The 22,495-nt window shown below is 51.1% G+C and overlaps 34 non-coding genes across 34 annotated transcripts; all 34 read left to right on the forward strand.

Annotated features, from left to right (window-relative positions):
* Positions 1-460: 460 nt before the first annotated feature.
* Positions 461-651, forward strand: LOC134075547 (U2 spliceosomal RNA). Its single transcript, XR_009938289.1, has one exon. It is a non-coding gene; the product is annotated as a U2 spliceosomal RNA (small nuclear RNA).
* Positions 652-1,112: 461 nt separating this feature from the next.
* On the forward strand, positions 1,113-1,303 carry LOC134075548 (U2 spliceosomal RNA). Its single transcript, XR_009938290.1, has one exon. It is a non-coding gene; the product is annotated as a U2 spliceosomal RNA (small nuclear RNA).
* A 468-nt stretch (positions 1,304-1,771) lies between these two features.
* LOC134075549 (U2 spliceosomal RNA) lies at positions 1,772-1,962 on the forward strand. The gene has a single exon (XR_009938291.1). It is a non-coding gene; the product is annotated as a U2 spliceosomal RNA (small nuclear RNA).
* Positions 1,963-2,432: 470 nt separating this feature from the next.
* Positions 2,433-2,623, forward strand: LOC134075552 (U2 spliceosomal RNA). Its single transcript, XR_009938293.1, has one exon. It is a non-coding gene; the product is annotated as a U2 spliceosomal RNA (small nuclear RNA).
* Positions 2,624-3,092: 469 nt separating this feature from the next.
* On the forward strand, positions 3,093-3,282 carry LOC134075714 (U2 spliceosomal RNA). The gene has a single exon (XR_009938448.1). It is a non-coding gene; the product is annotated as a U2 spliceosomal RNA (small nuclear RNA).
* A 468-nt stretch (positions 3,283-3,750) lies between these two features.
* Positions 3,751-3,940, forward strand: LOC134075720 (U2 spliceosomal RNA). Its single transcript, XR_009938454.1, has one exon. It is a non-coding gene; the product is annotated as a U2 spliceosomal RNA (small nuclear RNA).
* A 463-nt stretch (positions 3,941-4,403) lies between these two features.
* Positions 4,404-4,595, forward strand: LOC134075712 (U2 spliceosomal RNA). Its single transcript, XR_009938446.1, has one exon. It is a non-coding gene; the product is annotated as a U2 spliceosomal RNA (small nuclear RNA).
* A 469-nt stretch (positions 4,596-5,064) lies between these two features.
* Positions 5,065-5,255, forward strand: LOC134075553 (U2 spliceosomal RNA). The gene has a single exon (XR_009938294.1). It is a non-coding gene; the product is annotated as a U2 spliceosomal RNA (small nuclear RNA).
* A 468-nt stretch (positions 5,256-5,723) lies between these two features.
* LOC134075717 (U2 spliceosomal RNA) lies at positions 5,724-5,913 on the forward strand. Its single transcript, XR_009938451.1, has one exon. It is a non-coding gene; the product is annotated as a U2 spliceosomal RNA (small nuclear RNA).
* Positions 5,914-6,382: 469 nt separating this feature from the next.
* Positions 6,383-6,573, forward strand: LOC134075554 (U2 spliceosomal RNA). The gene has a single exon (XR_009938295.1). It is a non-coding gene; the product is annotated as a U2 spliceosomal RNA (small nuclear RNA).
* A 459-nt stretch (positions 6,574-7,032) lies between these two features.
* LOC134075555 (U2 spliceosomal RNA) lies at positions 7,033-7,223 on the forward strand. The gene has a single exon (XR_009938296.1). It is a non-coding gene; the product is annotated as a U2 spliceosomal RNA (small nuclear RNA).
* A 470-nt stretch (positions 7,224-7,693) lies between these two features.
* On the forward strand, positions 7,694-7,883 carry LOC134075715 (U2 spliceosomal RNA). Its single transcript, XR_009938449.1, has one exon. It is a non-coding gene; the product is annotated as a U2 spliceosomal RNA (small nuclear RNA).
* A 469-nt stretch (positions 7,884-8,352) lies between these two features.
* On the forward strand, positions 8,353-8,543 carry LOC134075556 (U2 spliceosomal RNA). Its single transcript, XR_009938297.1, has one exon. It is a non-coding gene; the product is annotated as a U2 spliceosomal RNA (small nuclear RNA).
* Positions 8,544-9,013: 470 nt separating this feature from the next.
* Positions 9,014-9,204, forward strand: LOC134075557 (U2 spliceosomal RNA). The gene has a single exon (XR_009938298.1). It is a non-coding gene; the product is annotated as a U2 spliceosomal RNA (small nuclear RNA).
* Positions 9,205-9,674: 470 nt separating this feature from the next.
* Positions 9,675-9,865, forward strand: LOC134075558 (U2 spliceosomal RNA). Its single transcript, XR_009938299.1, has one exon. It is a non-coding gene; the product is annotated as a U2 spliceosomal RNA (small nuclear RNA).
* A 470-nt stretch (positions 9,866-10,335) lies between these two features.
* LOC134075559 (U2 spliceosomal RNA) lies at positions 10,336-10,526 on the forward strand. The gene has a single exon (XR_009938300.1). It is a non-coding gene; the product is annotated as a U2 spliceosomal RNA (small nuclear RNA).
* A 470-nt stretch (positions 10,527-10,996) lies between these two features.
* LOC134075560 (U2 spliceosomal RNA) lies at positions 10,997-11,187 on the forward strand. Its single transcript, XR_009938301.1, has one exon. It is a non-coding gene; the product is annotated as a U2 spliceosomal RNA (small nuclear RNA).
* Positions 11,188-11,657: 470 nt separating this feature from the next.
* LOC134075561 (U2 spliceosomal RNA) lies at positions 11,658-11,848 on the forward strand. Its single transcript, XR_009938302.1, has one exon. It is a non-coding gene; the product is annotated as a U2 spliceosomal RNA (small nuclear RNA).
* A 469-nt stretch (positions 11,849-12,317) lies between these two features.
* Positions 12,318-12,508, forward strand: LOC134075564 (U2 spliceosomal RNA). Its single transcript, XR_009938304.1, has one exon. It is a non-coding gene; the product is annotated as a U2 spliceosomal RNA (small nuclear RNA).
* A 470-nt stretch (positions 12,509-12,978) lies between these two features.
* LOC134075565 (U2 spliceosomal RNA) lies at positions 12,979-13,169 on the forward strand. The gene has a single exon (XR_009938305.1). It is a non-coding gene; the product is annotated as a U2 spliceosomal RNA (small nuclear RNA).
* A 470-nt stretch (positions 13,170-13,639) lies between these two features.
* Positions 13,640-13,830, forward strand: LOC134075566 (U2 spliceosomal RNA). The gene has a single exon (XR_009938306.1). It is a non-coding gene; the product is annotated as a U2 spliceosomal RNA (small nuclear RNA).
* Positions 13,831-14,300: 470 nt separating this feature from the next.
* On the forward strand, positions 14,301-14,491 carry LOC134075567 (U2 spliceosomal RNA). Its single transcript, XR_009938307.1, has one exon. It is a non-coding gene; the product is annotated as a U2 spliceosomal RNA (small nuclear RNA).
* A 470-nt stretch (positions 14,492-14,961) lies between these two features.
* On the forward strand, positions 14,962-15,152 carry LOC134075568 (U2 spliceosomal RNA). Its single transcript, XR_009938308.1, has one exon. It is a non-coding gene; the product is annotated as a U2 spliceosomal RNA (small nuclear RNA).
* A 470-nt stretch (positions 15,153-15,622) lies between these two features.
* Positions 15,623-15,813, forward strand: LOC134075569 (U2 spliceosomal RNA). The gene has a single exon (XR_009938309.1). It is a non-coding gene; the product is annotated as a U2 spliceosomal RNA (small nuclear RNA).
* A 470-nt stretch (positions 15,814-16,283) lies between these two features.
* On the forward strand, positions 16,284-16,474 carry LOC134075570 (U2 spliceosomal RNA). Its single transcript, XR_009938310.1, has one exon. It is a non-coding gene; the product is annotated as a U2 spliceosomal RNA (small nuclear RNA).
* A 470-nt stretch (positions 16,475-16,944) lies between these two features.
* LOC134075571 (U2 spliceosomal RNA) lies at positions 16,945-17,135 on the forward strand. Its single transcript, XR_009938311.1, has one exon. It is a non-coding gene; the product is annotated as a U2 spliceosomal RNA (small nuclear RNA).
* Positions 17,136-17,605: 470 nt separating this feature from the next.
* Positions 17,606-17,796, forward strand: LOC134075572 (U2 spliceosomal RNA). The gene has a single exon (XR_009938312.1). It is a non-coding gene; the product is annotated as a U2 spliceosomal RNA (small nuclear RNA).
* Positions 17,797-18,266: 470 nt separating this feature from the next.
* Positions 18,267-18,457, forward strand: LOC134075573 (U2 spliceosomal RNA). The gene has a single exon (XR_009938313.1). It is a non-coding gene; the product is annotated as a U2 spliceosomal RNA (small nuclear RNA).
* A 470-nt stretch (positions 18,458-18,927) lies between these two features.
* On the forward strand, positions 18,928-19,118 carry LOC134075575 (U2 spliceosomal RNA). Its single transcript, XR_009938315.1, has one exon. It is a non-coding gene; the product is annotated as a U2 spliceosomal RNA (small nuclear RNA).
* A 470-nt stretch (positions 19,119-19,588) lies between these two features.
* Positions 19,589-19,779, forward strand: LOC134075576 (U2 spliceosomal RNA). Its single transcript, XR_009938316.1, has one exon. It is a non-coding gene; the product is annotated as a U2 spliceosomal RNA (small nuclear RNA).
* Positions 19,780-20,247: 468 nt separating this feature from the next.
* On the forward strand, positions 20,248-20,438 carry LOC134075577 (U2 spliceosomal RNA). The gene has a single exon (XR_009938317.1). It is a non-coding gene; the product is annotated as a U2 spliceosomal RNA (small nuclear RNA).
* A 470-nt stretch (positions 20,439-20,908) lies between these two features.
* LOC134075579 (U2 spliceosomal RNA) lies at positions 20,909-21,099 on the forward strand. The gene has a single exon (XR_009938318.1). It is a non-coding gene; the product is annotated as a U2 spliceosomal RNA (small nuclear RNA).
* Positions 21,100-21,568: 469 nt separating this feature from the next.
* Positions 21,569-21,759, forward strand: LOC134075580 (U2 spliceosomal RNA). Its single transcript, XR_009938319.1, has one exon. It is a non-coding gene; the product is annotated as a U2 spliceosomal RNA (small nuclear RNA).
* A 470-nt stretch (positions 21,760-22,229) lies between these two features.
* Positions 22,230-22,420, forward strand: LOC134075581 (U2 spliceosomal RNA). Its single transcript, XR_009938320.1, has one exon. It is a non-coding gene; the product is annotated as a U2 spliceosomal RNA (small nuclear RNA).
* The last annotated feature ends 75 nt before the right edge of the window (positions 22,421-22,495 follow it).

Genomic DNA, 22,495 nt, shown 5'->3' on the forward strand with positions numbered 1-22,495 from the left:
TGAATGTTGAAGAAAAGAACCCAAGAACCCAAGAACCCAAGAACCCAAGAACCCAAGAACACAAGAACACAAGAACACAAGAACCCTCTCTCCCAGGTCTCTACCTCCCTTTTCGCCCGCTGTTGCGTTTTCCCGCTCTTTTTCTCTTTTTTTTTTTTTTTTTTTTTTTTTTTAAATGATGTATTTATTTATCTGTCTGTCTGTCTGTCTGTCTGTCTGTCTGTCTGTCTGTCTGTCTGTCTGTCTGTCTGTCTGTCTGTCTGTCTGTGGAACTAACTCTCTCGTCTGCTGTCTCCTAGGAAATCCGACTGCGCAGGCGCCAGACCAGACCACGAGGCCTCTCGCCCGAGTCCGGCGGTCATCCGGCGGTCAGCGTTCTTCTCTTGCCCCGCCCCTCCGCGGAGTACCGGCGTCTGGTGAGTCGCCCGGGGGGCCGCCGGACCCCGTACGGTCGAGGGGTATCGCTTCTCGGCCTTTTGGCTAAGATCAAGTGTAGTATCTGTTCTTATCAGTTTAATATCTGATACGTCCTCTACCCGAGGACTATATATTAATCTGATTTTTGGAACAGGGAGACGGAAGAGGGGCTTGCTCCGTCCGCTCCACGCATCGACCTGGTATTGCAGTGACTCCAGGAACGGTGCACATCTCTTTGAATGTTGAAGAAAAGAACCCAAGAACCCAAGAACCCAAGAACCCAAGAACCCAAGAACACAAGAACACAAGAACACAAGAACCCTCTCTCCCAGGTCTCTACCTCCCTTTTCGCCCGCTGTTGCGTTTTCCCGCTCTTTTTCTCTTTTTTTTTTTTTTTTTTTTTTTTTTAAATGATGTATTTATTTATCTGTCTGTCTGTCTGTCTGTCTGTCTGTCTGTCTGTCTGTCTGTCTGTCTGTCTGTCTGTCTGTCTGTCTGTCTGTGGAACTAACTCTCTCGTCTGCTGTCTCCTAGGAAATCCGACTGCGCAGGCGCCAGACCAGACCACGAGGCCTCTCGCCCGAGTCCGGCGGTCATCCGGCGGTCAGCGTTCTTCTCTTGCCCCGCCCCTCCGCGGAGTACCGGCGTCTGGTGAGTCGCCCGGGGGGCCGCCGGACCCCGTACGGTCGAGGGGTATCGCTTCTCGGCCTTTTGGCTAAGATCAAGTGTAGTATCTGTTCTTATCAGTTTAATATCTGATACGTCCTCTACCCGAGGACTATATATTAATCTGATTTTTGGAACAGGGAGACGGAAGAGGGGCTTGCTCCGTCCGCTCCACGCATCGACCTGGTATTGCAGTGACTCCAGGAACGGTGCACATCTCTTTGAATGTTGAAGAAAAGAACCCAAGAACCCAAGAACCCAAGAACCCAAGAACCCAAGAACACAAGAACACAAGAACACAAGAACCCTCTCTCCCAGGTCTCTACCTCCCTTTTCGCCCGCTGTTGCGTTTTCCCGCTCTTTTTCTCTTTTTTTTTTTTTTTTTTTTTTTTTAAATGATGTATTTATTTATCTGTCTGTCTGTCTGTCTGTCTGTCTGTCTGTCTGTCTGTCTGTCTGTCTGTCTGTCTGTCTGTCTGTCTGTCTGTCTGTCTGTGGAACTAACTCTCTCGTCTGCTGTCTCCTAGGAAATCCGACTGCGCAGGCGCCAGACCAGACCACGAGGCCTCTCGCCCGAGTCCGGCGGTCATCCGGCGGTCAGCGTTCTTCTCTTGCCCCGCCCCTCCGCGGAGTACCGGCGTCTGGTGAGTCGCCCGGGGGGCCGCCGGACCCCGTACGGTCGAGGGGTATCGCTTCTCGGCCTTTTGGCTAAGATCAAGTGTAGTATCTGTTCTTATCAGTTTAATATCTGATACGTCCTCTACCCGAGGACTATATATTAATCTGATTTTTGGAACAGGGAGACGGAAGAGGGGCTTGCTCCGTCCGCTCCACGCATCGACCTGGTATTGCAGTGACTCCAGGAACGGTGCACATCTCTTTGAATGTTGAAGAAAAGAACCCAAGAACCCAAGAACCCAAGAACCCAAGAACCCAAGAACACAAGAACACAAGAACACAAGAACCCTCTCTCCCAGGTCTCTACCTCCCTTTTCGCCCGCTGTTGCGTTTTCCCGCTCTTTTTCTCTTTTTTTTTTTTTTTTTTTTTTTTTTTAAATGATGTATTTATTTATCTGTCTGTCTGTCTGTCTGTCTGTCTGTCTGTCTGTCTGTCTGTCTGTCTGTCTGTCTGTCTGTCTGTCTGTCTGTCTGTCTGTGGAACTAACTCTCTCGTCTGCTGTCTCCTAGGAAATCCGACTGCGCAGGCGCCAGACCAGACCACGAGGCCTCTCGCCCGAGTCCGGCGGTCATCCGGCGGTCAGCGTTCTTCTCTTGCCCCGCCCCTCCGCGGAGTACCGGCGTCTGGTGAGTCGCCCGGGGGGCCGCCGGACCCCGTACGGTCGAGGGGTATCGCTTCTCGGCCTTTTGGCTAAGATCAAGTGTAGTATCTGTTCTTATCAGTTTAATATCTGATACGTCCTCTACCCGAGGACTATATATTAATCTGATTTTTGGAACAGGGAGACGGAAGAGGGGCTTGCTCCGTCCGCTCCACGCATCGACCTGGTATTGCAGTGACTCCAGGAACGGTGCACATCTCTTTGAATGTTGAAGAAAAGAACCCAAGAACCCAAGAACCCAAGAACCCAAGAACCCAAGAACACAAGAACACAAGAACACAAGAACCCTCTCTCCCAGGTCTCTACCTCCCTTTTCGCCCGCTGTTGCGTTTTCCGCTCTTTTTCTCTTTTTTTTTTTTTTTTTTTTTTTTTTAAATGATGTATTTATTTATCTGTCTGTCTGTCTGTCTGTCTGTCTGTCTGTCTGTCTGTCTGTCTGTCTGTCTGTCTGTCTGTCTGTCTGTCTGTCTGTCTGTGGAACTAACTCTCTCGTCTGCTGTCTCCTAGGAAATCCGACTGCGCAGGCGCCAGACCAGACCACGAGGCCTCTCGCCCGAGTCCGGCGGTCATCCGGCGGTCAGCGTTCTTCTCTTGCCCCGCCCCTCCGCGGAGGTACCGGCGTCTGGTGAGTCGCCCGGGGGGCCGCCGGACCCCGTACGGTCGAGGGGTATCGCTTCTCGGCCTTTTGGCTAAGATCAAGTGTAGTATCTGTTCTTATCAGTTTAATATCTGATACGTCCTCTACCCGAGGACTATATATTAATCTGATTTTTGGAACAGGGAGACGGAAGAGGGCTTGCTCCGTCCGCTCCACGCATCGACCTGGTATTGCAGTGACTCCAGGAACGGTGCACATCTCTTTGAATGTTGAAGAAAAGAACCCAAGAACCCAAGAACCCAAGAACCCAAGAACCCAAGAACACAAGAACACAAGAACACAAGAACCCTCTCTCCCAGGTCTCTACCTCCCTTTTCGCCCGCTGTTGCGTTTTCCCGCTCTTTTTCTCTTTTTTTTTTTTTTTTTTTTTTTTTAAATGATGTATTTATTTATCTGTCTGTCTGTCTGTCTGTCTGTCTGTCTGTCTGTCTGTCTGTCTGTCTGTCTGTCTGTCTGTCTGTCTGTCTGTCTGTCTGTGGAACTAACTCTCTCGTCTGCTGTCTCCTAGGAAATCCGACTGCGCAGGCGCCAGACCAGACCACGAGGCCTCTCGCCCGAGTCCGGCGGTCATCCGGCGGTCAGCGTTCTTCTCTTGCCCCGCCCCTCCGCGGAGTACCGGCGTCTGGTGAGTCGCCCGGGGGGCCGCCGGACCCCGTACGGTCGAGGGGTATCGCTTCTCGGCCTTTTGGCTAAGATCAAGTGTAGTATCTGTCTTATCAGTTTAATATCTGATACGTCCTCTACCCGAGGACTATATATTAATCTGATTTTTGGAACAGGGAGACGGAAGAGGGGCTTGCTCCGTCCGCTCCACGCATCGACCTGGTATTGCAGTGACTCCAGGAACGGTGCACATCTCTTTGAATGTTGAAGAAAAGAACCCAAGAACCCAAGAACCCAAGAACCCAAGAACCCAAGAACACAAGAACACAAGAACACAAGAACCCTCTCTCCAGGTCTCTACCTCCCTTTTCGCCCGCTGTTGCGTTTTCCCGCTCTTTTTCTCTTTTTTTTTTTTTTTTTTTTTTTTTTTTTAAATGATGTATTTATTTATCTGTCTGTCTGTCTGTCTGTCTGTCTGTCTGTCTGTCTGTCTGTCTGTCTGTCTGTCTGTCTGTCTGTCTGTCTGTGGAACTAACTCTCTCGTCTGCTGTCTCCTAGGAAATCCGACTGCGCAGGCGCCAGACCAGACCACGAGGCCTCTCGCCCGAGTCCGGCGGTCATCCGGCGGTCAGCGTTCTTCTCTTGCCCCGCCCCCTCCGCGGAGTACCGGCGTCTGGTGAGTCGCCCGGGGGGCCGCCGACCCCGTACGGTCGAGGGGTATCGCTTCTCGGCCTTTTGGCTAAGATCAAGTGTAGTATCTGTTCTTATCAGTTTAATATCTGATACGTCCTCTACCCGAGGACTATATATTAATCTGATTTTTGGAAACAGGGAGACGGAAGAGGGGCTTGCTCCGTCCGCTCCACGCATCGACCTGGTATTGCAGTGACTCCAGGAACGGTGCACATCTCTTTGAATGTTGAAGAAAAGAACCCAAGAACCCAAGAACCCAAGAACCCAAGAACCCAAGAACACAAGAACACAAGAACACAAGAACCCTCTCTCCCAGGTCTCTACCTCCCTTTTCGCCCGCTGTTGCGTTTTCCCGCTCTTTTTCTCTTTTTTTTTTTTTTTTTTTTTTTTTTTAAATGATGTATTTATTTATCTGTCTGTCTGTCTGTCTGTCTGTCTGTCTGTCTGTCTGTCTGTCTGTCTGTCTGTCTGTCTGTCTGTCTGTCTGTCTGTCTGTGGAACTAACTCTCTCGTCTGCTGTCTCCTAGGAAATCCGACTGCGCAGGCGCCAGACCAGACCACGAGGCCTCTCGCCCGAGTCCGGCGGTCATCCGGCGGTCAGCGTTCTTCTCTTGCCCCGCCCTCCGCGGAGTACCGGCGTCTGGTGAGTCGCCCGGGGGGCCGCCGGACCCCGTACGGTCGAGGGGTATCGCTTCTCGGCCTTTTGGCTAAGATCAAGTGTAGTATCTGTTCTTATCAGTTTAATATCTGATACGTCCTCTACCCGAGGACTATATATTAATCTGATTTTTGGAACAGGGAGACGGAAGAGGGGCTTGCTCCGTCCGCTCCACGCATCGACCTGGTATTGCAGTGACTCCAGGAACGGTGCACATCTCTTTGAATGTTGAAGAAAAGAACCCAAGAACCAAGAACCCAAGAACCCAAGAACCCAAGAACACAAGAACACAAGAACACAAGAACCCTCTCTCCCAGGTCTCTACCTCCCTTTTCGCCCGCTGTTGCGTTTTCCCGCTCTTTTTCTCTTTTTTTTTTTTTTTTTTTTTTTTTTTAAATGATGTATTTATTTATCTGTCTGTCTGTCTGTCTGTCTGTCTGTCTGTCTGTCTGTCTGTCTGTCTGTCTGTCTGTCTGTCTGTCTGTCTGTCTGTCTGTGGAACTACTCTCTCGTCTGCTGTCTCCTAGGAAATCCGACTGCGCAGGCGCCAGACCAGACCACGAGGCCTCTCGCCCGAGTCCGGCGGTCATCCGGCGGTCAGCGTTCTTCTCTTGCCCCGCCCCTCCGCGGAGTACCGGCGTCTGGTGAGTCGCCCGGGGGGCCGCCGGACCCCGTACGGTCGAGGGGTATCGCTTCTCGGCCTTTTGGCTAAGATCAAGTGTAGTATCTGTTCTTATCAGTTTAATATCTGATACGTCCTCTACCCGAGGACTATATATTAATCTGATTTTTGGAACAGGGAGACGGAAGAGGGGCTTGCTCCGTCCGCTCCACGCATCGACTGGTATTGCAGTGACTCCAGGAACGGTGCACATCTCTTTGAATGTTGAAGAAAAGAACCCAAGAACCCAAGAACCCAAGAACCCAAGAACCCAAGACACAAGAACACAAGAACACAAGAACCCTCTCTCCCAGGTCTCTACCTCCCTTTTCGCCCGCTGTTGCGTTTTCCCGCTCTTTTTCTCTTTTTTTTTTTTTTTTTTTTTTTTTTTAAATGATGTATTTATTTATCTGTCTGTCTGTCTGTCTGTCTGTCTGTCTGTCTGTCTGTCTGTCTGTCTGTCTGTCTGTCTGTCTGTCTGTCTGTCTGTCTGTGGAACTAACTCTCTCGTCTGCTGTCTCCTAGGAAATCCGACTGCGCAGGCGCCAGACCAGACCACGAGGCCTCTCGCCCGAGTCCGGCGGTCATCCGGCGGTCAGCGTTCTTCTCTTGCCCCGCCCCTCCGCGGAGTACCGGCGTCTGGTGAGTCGCCCGGGGGGCCGCCGGACCCCGTACGGTCGAGGGGTATCGCTTCTCGGCCTTTTGGCTAAGATCAAGTGTAGTATCTGTTCTTATCAGTTTAATATCTGATACGTCCTCTACCCGAGGACTATATATTAATCTGATTTTTGGAACAGGGAGACGGAAGAGGGGCTTGCTCCGTCCGCTCCACGCATCGACCTGGTATTGCAGTGACTCCAGGAACGGTGCACATCTCTTTGAATGTTGAAGAAAAGAACCCAAGAACCCAAGAACCCAAGAACCCAAGAACCCAAGAACACAAGAACACAAGAACACAAGAACCCTCTCTCCCAGGTCTCTACCTCCCTTTTCGCCCGCTGTTGCGTTTTCCCGCTCTTTTCTCTTTTTTTTTTTTTTTTTTTTTTTTTAAATGATGTATTTATTTATCTGTCTGTCTGTCTGTCTGTCTGTCTGTCTGTCTGTCTGTCTGTCTGTCTGTCTGTCTGTCTGTCTGTCTGTCTGTGGAACTAACTCTCTCGTCTGCTGTCTCCTAGGAAATCCGACTGCGCAGGCGCCAGACCAGACCACGAGGCCTCTCGCCCGAGTCCGGCGGTCATCCGGCGGTCAGCGTTCTTCTCTTGCCCCGCCCCTCCGCGGAGTACCGGCGTCTGGTGAGTCGCCCGGGGGGCCGCCGGACCCCGTACGGTCGAGGGGTATCGCTTCTCGGCCTTTTGGCTAAGATCAAGTGTAGTATCTGTTCTTATCAGTTTAATATCTGATACGTCCTCTACCCGAGGACTATATATTAATCTGATTTTTGGAACAGGGAGACGGAAGAGGGGCTTGCTCCGTCCGCTCCACGCATCGACCTGGTATTGCAGTGACTCCAGGAACGGTGCACATCTCTTTGAATGTTGAAGAAAAGAACCCAAGAACCCAAGAACCCAAGAACCCAAGAACCCAAGAACACAAGAACACAAGAACACAAGAACCCTCTCTCCCAGGTCTCTACCTCCCTTTTCGCCCGCTGTTGCGTTTTCCCGCTCTTTTTCTCTTTTTTTTTTTTTTTTTTTTTTTTTTTAAATGATGTATTTATTTATCTGTCTGTCTGTCTGTCTGTCTGTCTGTCTGTCTGTCTGTCTGTCTGTCTGTCTGTCTGTCTGTCTGTCTGTCTGTCTGTCTGTGGAACTAACTCTCTCGTCTGCTGTCTCCTAGGAAATCCGACTGCGCAGGCGCCAGACCAGACCACGAGGCCTCTCGCCCGAGTCCGGCGGTCATCCGGCGGTCAGCGTTCTTCTCTTGCCCCGCCCCTCCGCGGAGTACCGGCGTCTGGTGAGTCGCCCGGGGGGCCGCCGGACCCCGTACGGTCGAGGGGTATCGCTTCTCGGCCTTTTGGCTAAGATCAAGTGTAGTATCTGTTCTTATCAGTTTAATATCTGATACGTCCTCTACCCGAGGACTATATATTAATCTGATTTTTGGAACAGGGAGACGGAAGAGGGCTTGCTCCGTCCGCTCCACGCATCGACCTGGTATTGCAGTGACTCCAGGAACGGTGCACATCTCTTTGAATGTTGAAGAAAAGAACCCAAGAACCCAAGAACCCAAGAACCCAAGAACCCAAGAACACAAGAACACAAGAACACAAGAACCCTCTCTCCCAGGTCTCTACCTCCCTTTTCGCCCGCTGTTGCGTTTTCCCGCTCTTTTTCTCTTTTTTTTTTTTTTTTTTTTTTTTTTAAATGATGTATTTATTTATCTGTCTGTCTGTCTGTCTGTCTGTCTGTCTGTCTGTCTGTCTGTCTGTCTGTCTGTCTGTCTGTCTGTCTGTCTGTCTGTCTGTGGAACTAACTCTCTCGTCTGCTGTCTCCTAGGAAATCCGACTGCGCAGGCGCCAGACCAGACCACGAGGCCTCTCGCCCGAGTCCGGCGGTCATCCGGCGGTCAGCGTTCTTCTCTTGCCCCGCCCCTCCGCGGAGTACCGGCGTCTGGTGAGTCGCCCGGGGGGCCGCCGGACCCCGTACGGTCGAGGGGTATCGCTTCTCGGCCTTTTGGCTAAGATCAAGTGTAGTATCTGTTCTTATCAGTTTAATATCTGATACGTCCTCTACCCGAGGACTATATATTAATCTGATTTTTGGAACAGGGAGACGGAAGAGGGGCTTGCTCCGTCCGCTCCACGCATCGACCTGGTATTGCAGTGACTCCAGGAACGGTGCACATCTCTTTGAATGTTGAAGAAAAGAACCCAAGAACCCAAGAACCCAAGAACCCAAGAACCCAAGAACACAAGAACACAAGAACACAAGAACCCTCTCTCCCAGGTCTCTACCTCCCTTTTCGCCCGCTGTTGCGTTTTCCCGCTCTTTTTCTCTTTTTTTTTTTTTTTTTTTTTTTTTTTAAATGATGTATTTATTTATCTGTCTGTCTGTCTGTCTGTCTGTCTGTCTGTCTGTCTGTCTGTCTGTCTGTCTGTCTGTCTGTCTGTCTGTCTGTCTGTCTGTGGAACTAACTCTCTCGTCTGCTGTCTCCTAGGAAATCCGACTGCGCAGGCGCCAGACCAGACCACGAGGCCTCTCGCCCGAGTCCGGCGGTCATCCGGCGGTCAGCGTTCTTCTCTTGCCCCGCCCCTCCGCGGAGTACCGGCGTCTGGTGAGTCGCCCGGGGGGCCGCCGGACCCCGTACGGTCGAGGGGTATCGCTTCTCGGCCTTTTGGCTAAGATCAAGTGTAGTATCTGTTCTTATCAGTTTAATATCTGATACGTCCTCTACCCGAGGACTATATATTAATCTGATTTTTGGAACAGGGAGACGGAAGAGGGGCTTGCTCCGTCCGCTCCACGCATCGACCTGGTATTGCAGTGACTCCAGGAACGGTGCACATCTCTTTGAATGTTGAAGAAAAGAACCCAAGAACCCAAGAACCCAAGAACCCAAGAACCCAAGAACACAAGAACACAAGAACACAAGAACCCTCTCTCCCAGGTCTCTACCTCCCTTTTCGCCCGCTGTTGCGTTTTCCCGCTCTTTTTCTCTTTTTTTTTTTTTTTTTTTTTTTTTTTAAATGATGTATTTATTTATCTGTCTGTCTGTCTGTCTGTCTGTCTGTCTGTCTGTCTGTCTGTCTGTCTGTCTGTCTGTCTGTCTGTCTGTCTGTCTGTCTGTGGAACTAACTCTCTCGTCTGCTGTCTCCTAGGAAATCCGACTGCGCAGGCGCCAGACCAGACCACGAGGCCTCTCGCCCGAGTCCGGCGGTCATCCGGCGGTCAGCGTTCTTCTCTTGCCCCGCCCCTCCGCGGAGTACCGGCGTCTGGTGAGTCGCCCGGGGGGCCGCCGGACCCCGTACGGTCGAGGGGTATCGCTTCTCGGCCTTTTGGCTAAGATCAAGTGTAGTATCTGTTCTTATCAGTTTAATATCTGATACGTCCTCTACCCGAGGACTATATATTAATCTGATTTTTGGAACAGGGAGACGGAAGAGGGGCTTGCTCCGTCCGCTCCACGCATCGACCTGGTATTGCAGTGACTCCAGGAACGGTGCACATCTCTTTGAATGTTGAAGAAAAGAACCCAAGAACCCAAGAACCCAAGAACCCAAGAACCCAAGAACACAAGAACACAAGAACACAAGAACCCTCTCTCCCAGGTCTCTACCTCCCTTTTCGCCCGCTGTTGCGTTTTCCCGCTCTTTTTCTCTTTTTTTTTTTTTTTTTTTTTTTTTTTAAATGATGTATTTATTTATCTGTCTGTCTGTCTGTCTGTCTGTCTGTCTGTCTGTCTGTCTGTCTGTCTGTCTGTCTGTCTGTCTGTCTGTCTGTCTGTCTGTGGAACTAACTCTCTCGTCTGCTGTCTCCTAGGAAATCCGACTGCGCAGGCGCCAGACCAGACCACGAGGCCTCTCGCCCGAGTCCGGCGGTCATCCGGCGGTCAGCGTTCTTCTCTTGCCCCGCCCCTCCGCGGAGTACCGGCGTCTGGTGAGTCGCCCGGGGGGCCGCCGGACCCCGTACGGTCGAGGGGTATCGCTTCTCGGCCTTTTGGCTAAGATCAAGTGTAGTATCTGTTCTTATCAGTTTAATATCTGATACGTCCTCTACCCGAGGACTATATATTAATCTGATTTTTGGAACAGGGAGACGGAAGAGGGGCTTGCTCCGTCCGCTCCACGCATCGACCTGGTATTGCAGTGACTCCAGGAACGGTGCACATCTCTTTGAATGTTGAAGAAAAGAACCCAAGAACCCAAGAACCCAAGAACCCAAGAACCCAAGAACACAAGAACACAAGAACACAAGAACCCTCTCTCCCAGGTCTCTACCTCCCTTTTCGCCCGCTGTTGCGTTTTCCCGCTCTTTTTCTCTTTTTTTTTTTTTTTTTTTTTTTTTTTAAATGATGTATTTATTTATCTGTCTGTCTGTCTGTCTGTCTGTCTGTCTGTCTGTCTGTCTGTCTGTCTGTCTGTCTGTCTGTCTGTCTGTCTGTCTGTCTGTGGAACTAACTCTCTCGTCTGCTGTCTCCTAGGAAATCCGACTGCGCAGGCGCCAGACCAGACCACGAGGCCTCTCGCCCGAGTCCGGCGGTCATCCGGCGGTCAGCGTTCTTCTCTTGCCCCGCCCCTCCGCGGAGTACCGGCGTCTGGTGAGTCGCCCGGGGGGCCGCCGGACCCCGTACGGTCGAGGGGTATCGCTTCTCGGCCTTTTGGCTAAGATCAAGTGTAGTATCTGTTCTTATCAGTTTAATATCTGATACGTCCTCTACCCGAGGACTATATATTAATCTGATTTTTGGAACAGGGAGACGGAAGAGGGGCTTGCTCCGTCCGCTCCACGCATCGACCTGGTATTGCAGTGACTCCAGGAACGGTGCACATCTCTTTGAATGTTGAAGAAAAGAACCCAAGAACCCAAGAACCCAAGAACCCAAGAACCCAAGAACACAAGAACACAAGAACACAAGAACCCTCTCTCCCAGGTCTCTACCTCCCTTTTCGCCCGCTGTTGCGTTTTCCCGCTCTTTTTCTCTTTTTTTTTTTTTTTTTTTTTTTTTTTAAATGATGTATTTATTTATCTGTCTGTCTGTCTGTCTGTCTGTCTGTCTGTCTGTCTGTCTGTCTGTCTGTCTGTCTGTCTGTCTGTCTGTCTGTCTGTCTGTGGAACTAACTCTCTCGTCTGCTGTCTCCTAGGAAATCCGACTGCGCAGGCGCCAGACCAGACCACGAGGCCTCTCGCCCGAGTCCGGCGGTCATCCGGCGGTCAGCGTTCTTCTCTTGCCCCGCCCCTCCGCGGAGTACCGGCGTCTGGTGAGTCGCCCGGGGGGCCGCCGGACCCCGTACGGTCGAGGGGTATCGCTTCTCGGCCTTTTGGCTAAGATCAAGTGTAGTATCTGTTCTTATCAGTTTAATATCTGATACGTCCTCTACCCGAGGACTATATATTAATCTGATTTTTGGAACAGGGAGACGGAAGAGGGGCTTGCTCCGTCCGCTCCACGCATCGACCTGGTATTGCAGTGACTCCAGGAACGGTGCACATCTCTTTGAATGTTGAAGAAAAGAACCCAAGAACCCAAGAACCCAAGAACCCAAGAACCCAAGAACACAAGAACACAAGAACACAAGAACCCTCTCTCCCAGGTCTCTACCTCCCTTTTCGCCCGCTGTTGCGTTTTCCCGCTCTTTTTCTCTTTTTTTTTTTTTTTTTTTTTTTTTTAAATGATGTATTTATTTATCTGTCTGTCTGTCTGTCTGTCTGTCTGTCTGTCTGTCTGTCTGTCTGTCTGTCTGTCTGTCTGTCTGTCTGTCTGTCTGTCTGTGGAACTAACTCTCTCGTCTGCTGTCTCCTAGGAAATCCGACTGCGCAGGCGCCAGACCAGACCACGAGGCCTCTCGCCCGAGTCCGGCGGTCATCCGGCGGTCAGCGTTCTTCTCTTGCCCCGCCCCTCCGCGGAGTACCGGCGTCTGGTGAGTCGCCCGGGGGGCCGCCGGACCCCGTACGGTCGAGGGGTATCGCTTCTCGGCCTTTTGGCTAAGATCAAGTGTAGTATCTGTTCTTATCAGTTTAATATCTGATACGTCCTCTACCCGAGGACTATATATTAATCTGATTTTTGGAACAGGGAGACGGAAGAGGGGCTTGCTCCGTCCGCTCCACGCATCGACCTGGTATTGCAGTGACTCCAGGAACGGTGCACATCTCTTTGAATGTTGAAGAAAAGAACCCAAGAACCCAAGAACCCAAGAACCCAAGAACCCAAGAACACAAGAACACAAGAACACAAGAACCCTCTCTCCCAGGTCTCTACCTCCCTTTTCGCCCGCTGTTGCGTTTTCCCGCTCTTTTTCTCTTTTTTTTTTTTTTTTTTTTTTTTTTTAAATGATGTATTTATTTATCTGTCTGTCTGTCTGTCTGTCTGTCTGTCTGTCTGTCTGTCTGTCTGTCTGTCTGTCTGTCTGTCTGTCTGTCTGTCTGTCTGTGGAACTAACTCTCTCGTCTGCTGTCTCCTAGGAAATCCGACTGCGCAGGCGCCAGACCAGACCACGAGGCCTCTCGCCCGAGTCCGGCGGTCATCCGGCGGTCAGCGTTCTTCTCTTGCCCCGCCCCTCCGCGGAGTACCGGCGTCTGGTGAGTCGCCCGGGGGGCCGCCGGACCCCGTACGGTCGAGGGGTATCGCTTCTCGGCCTTTTGGCTAAGATCAAGTGTAGTATCTGTTCTTATCAGTTTAATATCTGATACGTCCTCTACCCGAGGACTATATATTAATCTGATTTTTGGAACAGGGAGACGGAAGAGGGGCTTGCTCCGTCCGCTCCACGCATCGACCTGGTATTGCAGTGACTCCAGGAACGGTGCACATCTCTTTGAATGTTGAAGAAAAGAACCCAAGAACCCAAGAACCCAAGAACCCAAGAACCCAAGAACACAAGAACACAAGAACACAAGAACCCTCTCTCCCAGGTCTCTACCTCCCTTTTCGCCCGCTGTTGCGTTTTCCCGCTCTTTTTCTCTTTTTTTTTTTTTTTTTTTTTTTTTTTAAATGATGTATTTATTTATCTGTCTGTCTGTCTGTCTGTCTGTCTGTCTGTCTGTCTGTCTGTCTGTCTGTCTGTCTGTCTGTCTGTCTGTCTGTCTGTCTGTGGAACTAACTCTCTCGTCTGCTGTCTCCTAGGAAATCCGACTGCGCAGGCGCCAGACCAGACCACGAGGCCTCTCGCCCGAGTCCGGCGGTCATCCGGCGGTCAGCGTTCTTCTCTTGCCCCGCCCCTCCGCGGAGTACCGGCGTCTGGTGAGTCGCCCGGGGGGCCGCCGGACCCCGTACGGTCGAGGGGTATCGCTTCTCGGCCTTTTGGCTAAGATCAAGTGTAGTATCTGTTCTTATCAGTTTAATATCTGATACGTCCTCTACCCGAGGACTATATATTAATCTGATTTTTGGAACAGGGAGACGGAAGAGGGGCTTGCTCCGTCCGCTCCACGCATCGACCTGGTATTGCAGTGACTCCAGGAACGGTGCACATCTCTTTGAATGTTGAAGAAAAGAACCCAAGAACCCAAGAACCCAAGAACCCAAGAACCCAAGAACACAAGAACACAAGAACACAAGAACCCTCTCTCCCAGGTCTCTACCTCCCTTTTCGCCCGCTGTTGCGTTTTCCCGCTCTTTTTCTCTTTTTTTTTTTTTTTTTTTTTTTTTTTAAATGATGTATTTATTTATCTGTCTGTCTGTCTGTCTGTCTGTCTGTCTGTCTGTCTGTCTGTCTGTCTGTCTGTCTGTCTGTCTGTCTGTCTGTCTGTCTGTGGAACTAACTCTCTCGTCTGCTGTCTCCTAGGAAATCCGACTGCGCAGGCGCCAGACCAGACCACGAGGCCTCTCGCCCGAGTCCGGCGGTCATCCGGCGGTCAGCGTTCTTCTCTTGCCCCGCCCCTCCGCGGAGTACCGGCGTCTGGTGAGTCGCCCGGGGGGCCGCCGGACCCCGTACGGTCGAGGGGTATCGCTTCTCGGCCTTTTGGCTAAGATCAAGTGTAGTATCTGTTCTTATCAGTTTAATATCTGATACGTCCTCTACCCGAGGACTATATATTAATCTGATTTTTGGAACAGGGAGACGGAAGAGGGGCTTGCTCCGTCCGCTCCACGCATCGACCTGGTATTGCAGTGACTCCAGGAACGGTGCACATCTCTTTGAATGTTGAAGAAAAGAACCCAAGAACCCAAGAACCCAAGAACCCAAGAACCCAAGAACACAAGAACACAAGAACACAAGAACCCTCTCTCCCAGGTCTCTACCTCCCTTTTCGCCCGCTGTTGCGTTTTCCCGCTCTTTTTCTCTTTTTTTTTTTTTTTTTTTTTTTTTTTAAATGATGTATTTATTTATCTGTCTGTCTGTCTGTCTGTCTGTCTGTCTGTCTGTCTGTCTGTCTGTCTGTCTGTCTGTCTGTCTGTCTGTCTGTCTGTCTGTGGAACTAACTCTCTCGTCTGCTGTCTCCTAGGAAATCCGACTGCGCAGGCGCCAGACCAGACCACGAGGCCTCTCGCCCGAGTCCGGCGGTCATCCGGCGGTCAGCGTTCTTCTCTTGCCCCGCCCCTCCGCGGAGTACCGGCGTCTGGTGAGTCGCCCGGGGGGCCGCCGGACCCCGTACGGTCGAGGGGTATCGCTTCTCGGCCTTTTGGCTAAGATCAAGTGTAGTATCTGTTCTTATCAGTTTAATATCTGATACGTCCTCTACCCGAGGACTATATATTAATCTGATTTTTGGAACAGGGAGACGGAAGAGGGGCTTGCTCCGTCCGCTCCACGCATCGACCTGGTATTGCAGTGACTCCAGGAACGGTGCACATCTCTTTGAATGTTGAAGAAAAGAACCCAAGAACCCAAGAACCCAAGAACCCAAGAACCCAAGAACACAAGAACACAAGAACACAAGAACCCTCTCTCCCAGGTCTCTACCTCCCTTTTCGCCCGCTGTTGCGTTTTCCCGCTCTTTTTCTCTTTTTTTTTTTTTTTTTTTTTTTTTTTAAATGATGTATTTATTTATCTGTCTGTCTGTCTGTCTGTCTGTCTGTCTGTCTGTCTGTCTGTCTGTCTGTCTGTCTGTCTGTCTGTCTGTCTGTCTGTCTGTGGAACTAACTCTCTCGTCTGCTGTCTCCTAGGAAATCCGACTGCGCAGGCGCCAGACCAGACCACGAGGCCTCTCGCCCGAGTCCGGCGGTCATCCGGCGGTCAGCGTTCTTCTCTTGCCCCGCCCCTCCGCGGAGTACCGGCGTCTGGTGAGTCGCCCGGGGGGCCGCCGGACCCCGTACGGTCGAGGGGTATCGCTTCTCGGCCTTTTGGCTAAGATCAAGTGTAGTATCTGTTCTTATCAGTTTAATATCTGATACGTCCTCTACCCGAGGACTATATATTAATCTGATTTTTGGAACAGGGAGACGGAAGAGGGGCTTGCTCCGTCCGCTCCACGCATCGACCTGGTATTGCAGTGACTCCAGGAACGGTGCACATCTCTTTGAATGTTGAAGAAAAGAACCCAAGAACCCAAGAACCCAAGAACCCAAGAACCCAAGAACACAAGAACACAAGAACACAAGAACCCTCTCTCCCAGGTCTCTACCTCCCTTTTCGCCCGCTGTTGCGTTTTCCCGCTCTTTTTCTCTTTTTTTTTTTTTTTTTTTTTTTTTTTAAATGATGTATTTATTTATCTGTCTGTCTGTCTGTCTGTCTGTCTGTCTGTCTGTCTGTCTGTCTGTCTGTCTGTCTGTCTGTCTGTCTGTCTGTCTGTCTGTGGAACTAACTCTCTCGTCTGCTGTCTCCTAGGAAATCCGACTGCGCAGGCGCCAGACCAGACCACGAGGCCTCTCGCCCGAGTCCGGCGGTCATCCGGCGGTCAGCGTTCTTCTCTTGCCCCGCCCCTCCGCGGAGTACCGGCGTCTGGTGAGTCGCCCGGGGGGCCGCCGGACCCCGTACGGTCGAGGGGTATCGCTTCTCGGCCTTTTGGCTAAGATCAAGTGTAGTATCTGTTCTTATCAGTTTAATATCTGATACGTCCTCTACCCGAGGACTATATATTAATCTGATTTTTGGAACAGGGAGACGGAAGAGGGGCTTGCTCCGTCCGCTCCACGCATCGACCTGGTATTGCAGTGACTCCAGGAACGGTGCACATCTCTTTGAATGTTGAAGAAAAGAACCCAAGAACCCAAGAACCCAAGAACCCAAGAACCCAAGAACACAAGAACACAAGAACACAAGAACCCTCTCTCCCAGGTCTCTACCTCCCTTTTCGCCCGCTGTTGCGTTTTCCCGCTCTTTTTCTCTTTTTTTTTTTTTTTTTTTTTTTTTTTAAATGATGTATTTATTTATCTGTCTGTCTGTCTGTCTGTCTGTCTGTCTGTCTGTCTGTCTGTCTGTCTGTCTGTCTGTCTGTCTGTCTGTCTGTCTGTCTGTGGAACTAACTCTCTCGTCTGCTGTCTCCTAGGAAATCCGACTGCGCAGGCGCCAGACCAGACCACGAGGCCTCTCGCCCGAGTCCGGCGGTCATCCGGCGGTCAGCGTTCTTCTCTTGCCCCGCCCCTCCGCGGAGTACCGGCGTCTGGTGAGTCGCCCGGGGGGCCGCCGGACCCCGTACGGTCGAGGGGTATCGCTTCTCGGCCTTTTGGCTAAGATCAAGTGTAGTATCTGTTCTTATCAGTTTAATATCTGATACGTCCTCTACCCGAGGACTATATATTAATCTGATTTTTGGAACAGGGAGACGGAAGAGGGGCTTGCTCCGTCCGCTCCACGCATCGACCTGGTATTGCAGTGACTCCAGGAACGGTGCACATCTCTTTGAATGTTGAAGAAAAGAACCCAAGAACCCAAGAACCCAAGAACCCAAGAACCCAAGAACACAAGAACACAAGAACACAAGAACCCTCTCTCCCAGGTCTCTACCTCCCTTTTCGCCCGCTGTTGCGTTTTCCCGCTCTTTTTCTCTTTTTTTTTTTTTTTTTTTTTTTTTTTAAATGATGTATTTATTTATCTGTCTGTCTGTCTGTCTGTCTGTCTGTCTGTCTGTCTGTCTGTCTGTCTGTCTGTCTGTCTGTCTGTCTGTCTGTCTGTCTGTGGAACTAACTCTCTCGTCTGCTGTCTCCTAGGAAATCCGACTGCGCAGGCGCCAGACCAGACCACGAGGCCTCTCGCCCGAGTCCGGCGGTCATCCGGCGGTCAGCGTTCTTCTCTTGCCCCGCCCCTCCGCGGAGTACCGGCGTCTGGTGAGTCGCCCGGGGGGCCGCCGGACCCCGTACGGTCGAGGGGTATCGCTTCTCGGCCTTTTGGCTAAGATCAAGTGTAGTATCTGTTCTTATCAGTTTAATATCTGATACGTCCTCTACCCGAGGACTATATATTAATCTGATTTTTGGAACAGGGAGACGGAAGAGGGGCTTGCTCCGTCCGCTCCACGCATCGACCTGGTATTGCAGTGACTCCAGGAACGGTGCACATCTCTTTGAATGTTGAAGAAAAGAACCCAAGAACCCAAGAACCCAAGAACCCAAGAACCCAAGAACACAAGAACACAAGAACACAAGAACCCTCTCTCCCAGGTCTCTACCTCCCTTTTCGCCCGCTGTTGCGTTTTCCCGCTCTTTTTCTCTTTTTTTTTTTTTTTTTTTTTTTTTTTAAATGATGTATTTATTTATCTGTCTGTCTGTCTGTCTGTCTGTCTGTCTGTCTGTCTGTCTGTCTGTCTGTCTGTCTGTCTGTCTGTCTGTCTGTCTGTCTGTGGAACTAACTCTCTCGTCTGCTGTCTCCTAGGAAATCCGACTGCGCAGGCGCCAGACCAGACCACGAGGCCTCTCGCCCGAGTCCGGCGGTCATCCGGCGGTCAGCGTTCTTCTCTTGCCCCGCCCCTCCGCGGAGTACCGGCGTCTGGTGAGTCGCCCGGGGGGCCGCCGGACCCCGTACGGTCGAGGGGTATCGCTTCTCGGCCTTTTGGCTAAGATCAAGTGTAGTATCTGTTCTTATCAGTTTAATATCTGATACGTCCTCTACCCGAGGACTATATATTAATCTGATTTTTGGAACAGGGAGACGGAAGAGGGGCTTGCTCCGTCCGCTCCACGCATCGACCTGGTATTGCAGTGACTCCAGGAACGGTGCACATCTCTTTGAATGTTGAAGAAAAGAACCCAAGAACCCAAGAACCCAAGAACCCAAGAACCCAAGAACACAAGAACACAAGAACACAAGAACCCTCTCTCCCAGGTCTCTACCTCCCTTTTCGCCCGCTGTTGCGTTTTCCCGCTCTTTTTCTCTTTTTTTTTTTTTTTTTTTTTTTTTTTAAATGATGTATTTATTTATCTGTCTGTCTGTCTGTCTGTCTGTCTGTCTGTCTGTCTGTCTGTCTGTCTGTCTGTCTGTCTGTCTGTCTGTCTGTCTGTCTGTGGAACTAACTCTCTCGTCTGCTGTCTCCTAGGAAATCCGACTGCGCAGGCGCCAGACCAGACCACGAGGCCTCTCGCCCGAGTCCGGCGGTCATCCGGCGGTCAGCGTTCTTCTCTTGCCCCGCCCCTCCGCGGAGTACCGGCGTCTGGTGAGTCGCCCGGGGGGCCGCCGGACCCCGTACGGTCGAGGGGTATCGCTTCTCGGCCTTTTGGCTAAGATCAAGTGTAGTATCTGTTCTTATCAGTTTAATATCTGATACGTCCTCTACCCGAGGACTATATATTAATCTGATTTTTGGAACAGGGAGACGGAAGAGGGGCTTGCTCCGTCCGCTCCACGCATCGACCTGGTATTGCAGTGACTCCAGGAACGGTGCACATCTCTTTGAATGTTGAAGAAAAGAACCCAAGAACCCAAGAACCCAAGAACCCAAGAACCCAAGAACACAAGAACACAAGAACACAAGAACCCTCTCTCCCAGGTCTCTACCTCCCTTTTCGCCCGCTGTTGCGTTTTCCCGCTCTTTTTCTCTTTTTTTTTTTTTTTTTTTTTTTTTTTAAATGATGTATTTATTTATCTGTCTGTCTGTCTGTCTGTCTGTCTGTCTGTCTGTCTGTCTGTCTGTCTGTCTGTCTGTCTGTCTGTCTGTCTGTCTGTCTGTGGAACTAACTCTCTCGTCTGCTGTCTCCTAGGAAATCCGACTGCGCAGGCGCCAGACCAGACCACGAGGCCTCTCGCCCGAGTCCGGCGGTCATCCGGCGGTCAGCGTTCTTCTCTTGCCCCGCCCCTCCGCGGAGTACCGGCGTCTGGTGAGTCGCCCGGGGGGCCGCCGGACCCCGTACGGTCGAGGGGTATCGCTTCTCGGCCTTTTGGCTAAGATCAAGTGTAGTATCTGTTCTTATCAGTTTAATATCTGATACGTCCTCTACCCGAGGACTATATATTAATCTGATTTTTGGAACAGGGAGACGGAAGAGGGGCTTGCTCCGTCCGCTCCACGCATCGACCTGGTATTGCAGTGACTCCAGGAACGGTGCACATCTCTTTGAATGTTGAAGAAAAGAACCCAAGAACCCAAGAACCCAAGAACCCAAGAACCCAAGAACACAAGAACACAAGAACACAAGAACCCTCTCTCCCAGGTCTCTACCTCCCTTTTCGCCCGCTGTTGCGTTTTCCCGCTCTTTTTCTTTTTTTTTTTTTTTTTTTTTTTTTTTAAATGATGTATTTATTTATCTGTCTGTCTGTCTGTCTGTCTGTCTGTCTGTCTGTCTGTCTGTCTGTCTGTCTGTCTGTCTGTCTGTCTGTCTGTCTGTCTGTGGAACTAACTCTCTCGTCTGCTGTCTCCTAGGAAATCCGACTGCGCAGGCGCCAGACCAGACCACGAGGCCTCTCGCCCGAGTCCGGCGGTCATCCGGCGGTCAGCGTTCTTCTCTTGCCCCGCCCCTCCGCGGAGTACCGGCGTCTGGTGAGTCGCCCGGGGGGCCGCCGGACCCCGTACGGTCGAGGGGTATCGCTTCTCGGCCTTTTGGCTAAGATCAAGTGTAGTATCTGTTCTTATCAGTTTAATATCTGATACGTCCTCTACCCGAGGACTATATATTAATCTGATTTTTGGAACAGGGAGACGGAAGAGGGGCTTGCTCCGTCCGCTCCACGCATCGACCTGGTATTGCAGTGACTCCAGGAACGGTGCACATCTCTTTGAATGTTGAAGAAAAGAACCCAAGAACCCAAGAACCCAAGAACCCAAGAACCCAAGAACACAAGAACACAAGAACACAAGAACCCTCTCTCCCAGGTCTCTACCTCCCTTTTCGCCCGCTGTTGCGTTTTCCCGCTCTTTTTCTCTTTTTTTTTTTTTTTTTTTTTTTTTTTAAATGATGTATTTATTTATCTGTCTGTCTGTCTGTCTGTCTGTCTGTCTGTCTGTCTGTCTGTCTGTCTGTCTGTCTGTCTGTCTGTCTGTCTGTCTGTCTGTGGAACTAACTCTCTCGTCTGCTGTCTCCTAGGAAATCCGACTGCGCAGGCGCCAGACCAGACCACGAGGCCTCTCGCCCGAGTCCGGCGGTCATCCGGCGGTCAGCGTTCTTCTCTTGCCCCGCCCCTCCGCGGAGTACCGGCGTCTGGTGAGTCGCCCGGGGGGCCGCCGGACCCCGTACGGTCGAGGGGTATCGCTTCTCGGCCTTTTGGCTAAGATCAAGTGTAGTATCTGTTCTTATCAGTTTAATATCTGATACGTCCTCTACCCGAGGACTATATATTAATCTGATTTTTGGAACAGGGAGACGGAAGAGGGGCTTGCTCCGTCCGCTCCACGCATCGACCTGGTATTGCAGTGACTCCAGGAACGGTGCACATCTCTTTGAATGTTGAAGAAAAGAACCCAAGAACCCAAGAACCCAAGAACCCAAGAACCCAAGAACACAAGAACACAAGAACACAAGAACCCTCTCTCCCAGGTCTCTACCTCCCTTTTCGCCCGCTGTTGCGTTTTCCCGCTCTTTTTCTCTTTTTTTTTTTTTTTTTTTTTTTTTTAAATGATGTATTTATTTATCTGTCTGTCTGTCTGTCTGTCTGTCTGTCTGTCTGTCTGTCTGTCTGTCTGTCTGTCTGTCTGTCTGTCTGTCTGTCTGTCTGTGGAACTAACTCTCTCGTCTGCTGTCTCCTAGGAAATCCGACTGCGCAGGCGCCAGACCAGACCACGAGGCCTCTCGCCCGAGTCCGGCGGTCATCCGGCGGTCAGCGTTCTTCTCTTGCCCCGCCCCTCCGCGGAGTACCGGCGTCTGGTGAGTCGCCCGGGGGGCCGCCGGACCCCGTACGGTCGAGGGGTATCGCTTCTCGGCCTTTTGGCTAAGATCAAGTGTAGTATCTGTTCTTATCAGTTTAATATCTGATACGTCCTCTACCCGAGGACTATATATTAATCTGATTTTTGGAACAGGGAGACGGAAGAGGGGCTTGCTCCGTCCGCTCCACGCATCGACCTGGTATTGCAGTGACTCCAGGAACGGTGCACATCTCTTTGAATGTTGAAGAAAAGAACCCAAGAACCCAAGAACCCAAGAACCCAAGAACCCAAGAACACAAGAACACAAGAACACAAGAACCCTCTCTCCCAGGTCTCTACCTCCCTTTTCGCCCGCTGTTGCGTTTTCCCGCTCTTTTTCTCTTTTTTTTTTTTTTTTTTTTTTTTTTTAAATGATGTATTTATTTATCTGTCTGTCTGTCTGTCTGTCTGTCTGTCTGTCTGTCTGTCTGTCTGTCTGTCTGTCTGTCTGTCTGTCTGTCTGTCTGTCTGTGGAACTAACTCTCTCGTCTGCTGTCTCCTAGGAAATCCGACTGCGCAGGCGCCAGACCAGACCACGAGGCCTCTCGCCCGAGTCCGGCGGTCATCCGGCGGTCAGCGTTCTTCTCTTGCCCCGCCCCTCCGCGGAGTACCGGCGTCTGGTGAGTCGCCCGGGGGGCCGCCGGACCCCGTACGGTCGAGGGGTATCGCTTCTCGGCCTTTTGGCTAAGATCAAGTGTAGTATCTGTTCTTATCAGTTTAATATCTGATACGTCCTCTACCCGAGGACTATATATTAATCTGATTTTTGGAACAGGGAGACGGAAGAGGGGCTTGCTCCGTCCGCTCCACGCATCGACCTGGTATTGCAGTGACTCCAGGAACGGTGCACATCTCTTTGAATGTTGAAGAAAAGAACCCAAGAACCCAAGAACCCAAGAACCCAAGAACCCAAGAACACAAGAACACAAG

This window comes from Sardina pilchardus, chromosome 2 (assembly GCF_963854185.1).
Source record: "Sardina pilchardus chromosome 2, fSarPil1.1, whole genome shotgun sequence".
Taxonomy (NCBI): Eukaryota; Metazoa; Chordata; class Actinopteri; order Clupeiformes; family Clupeidae; genus Sardina; species Sardina pilchardus.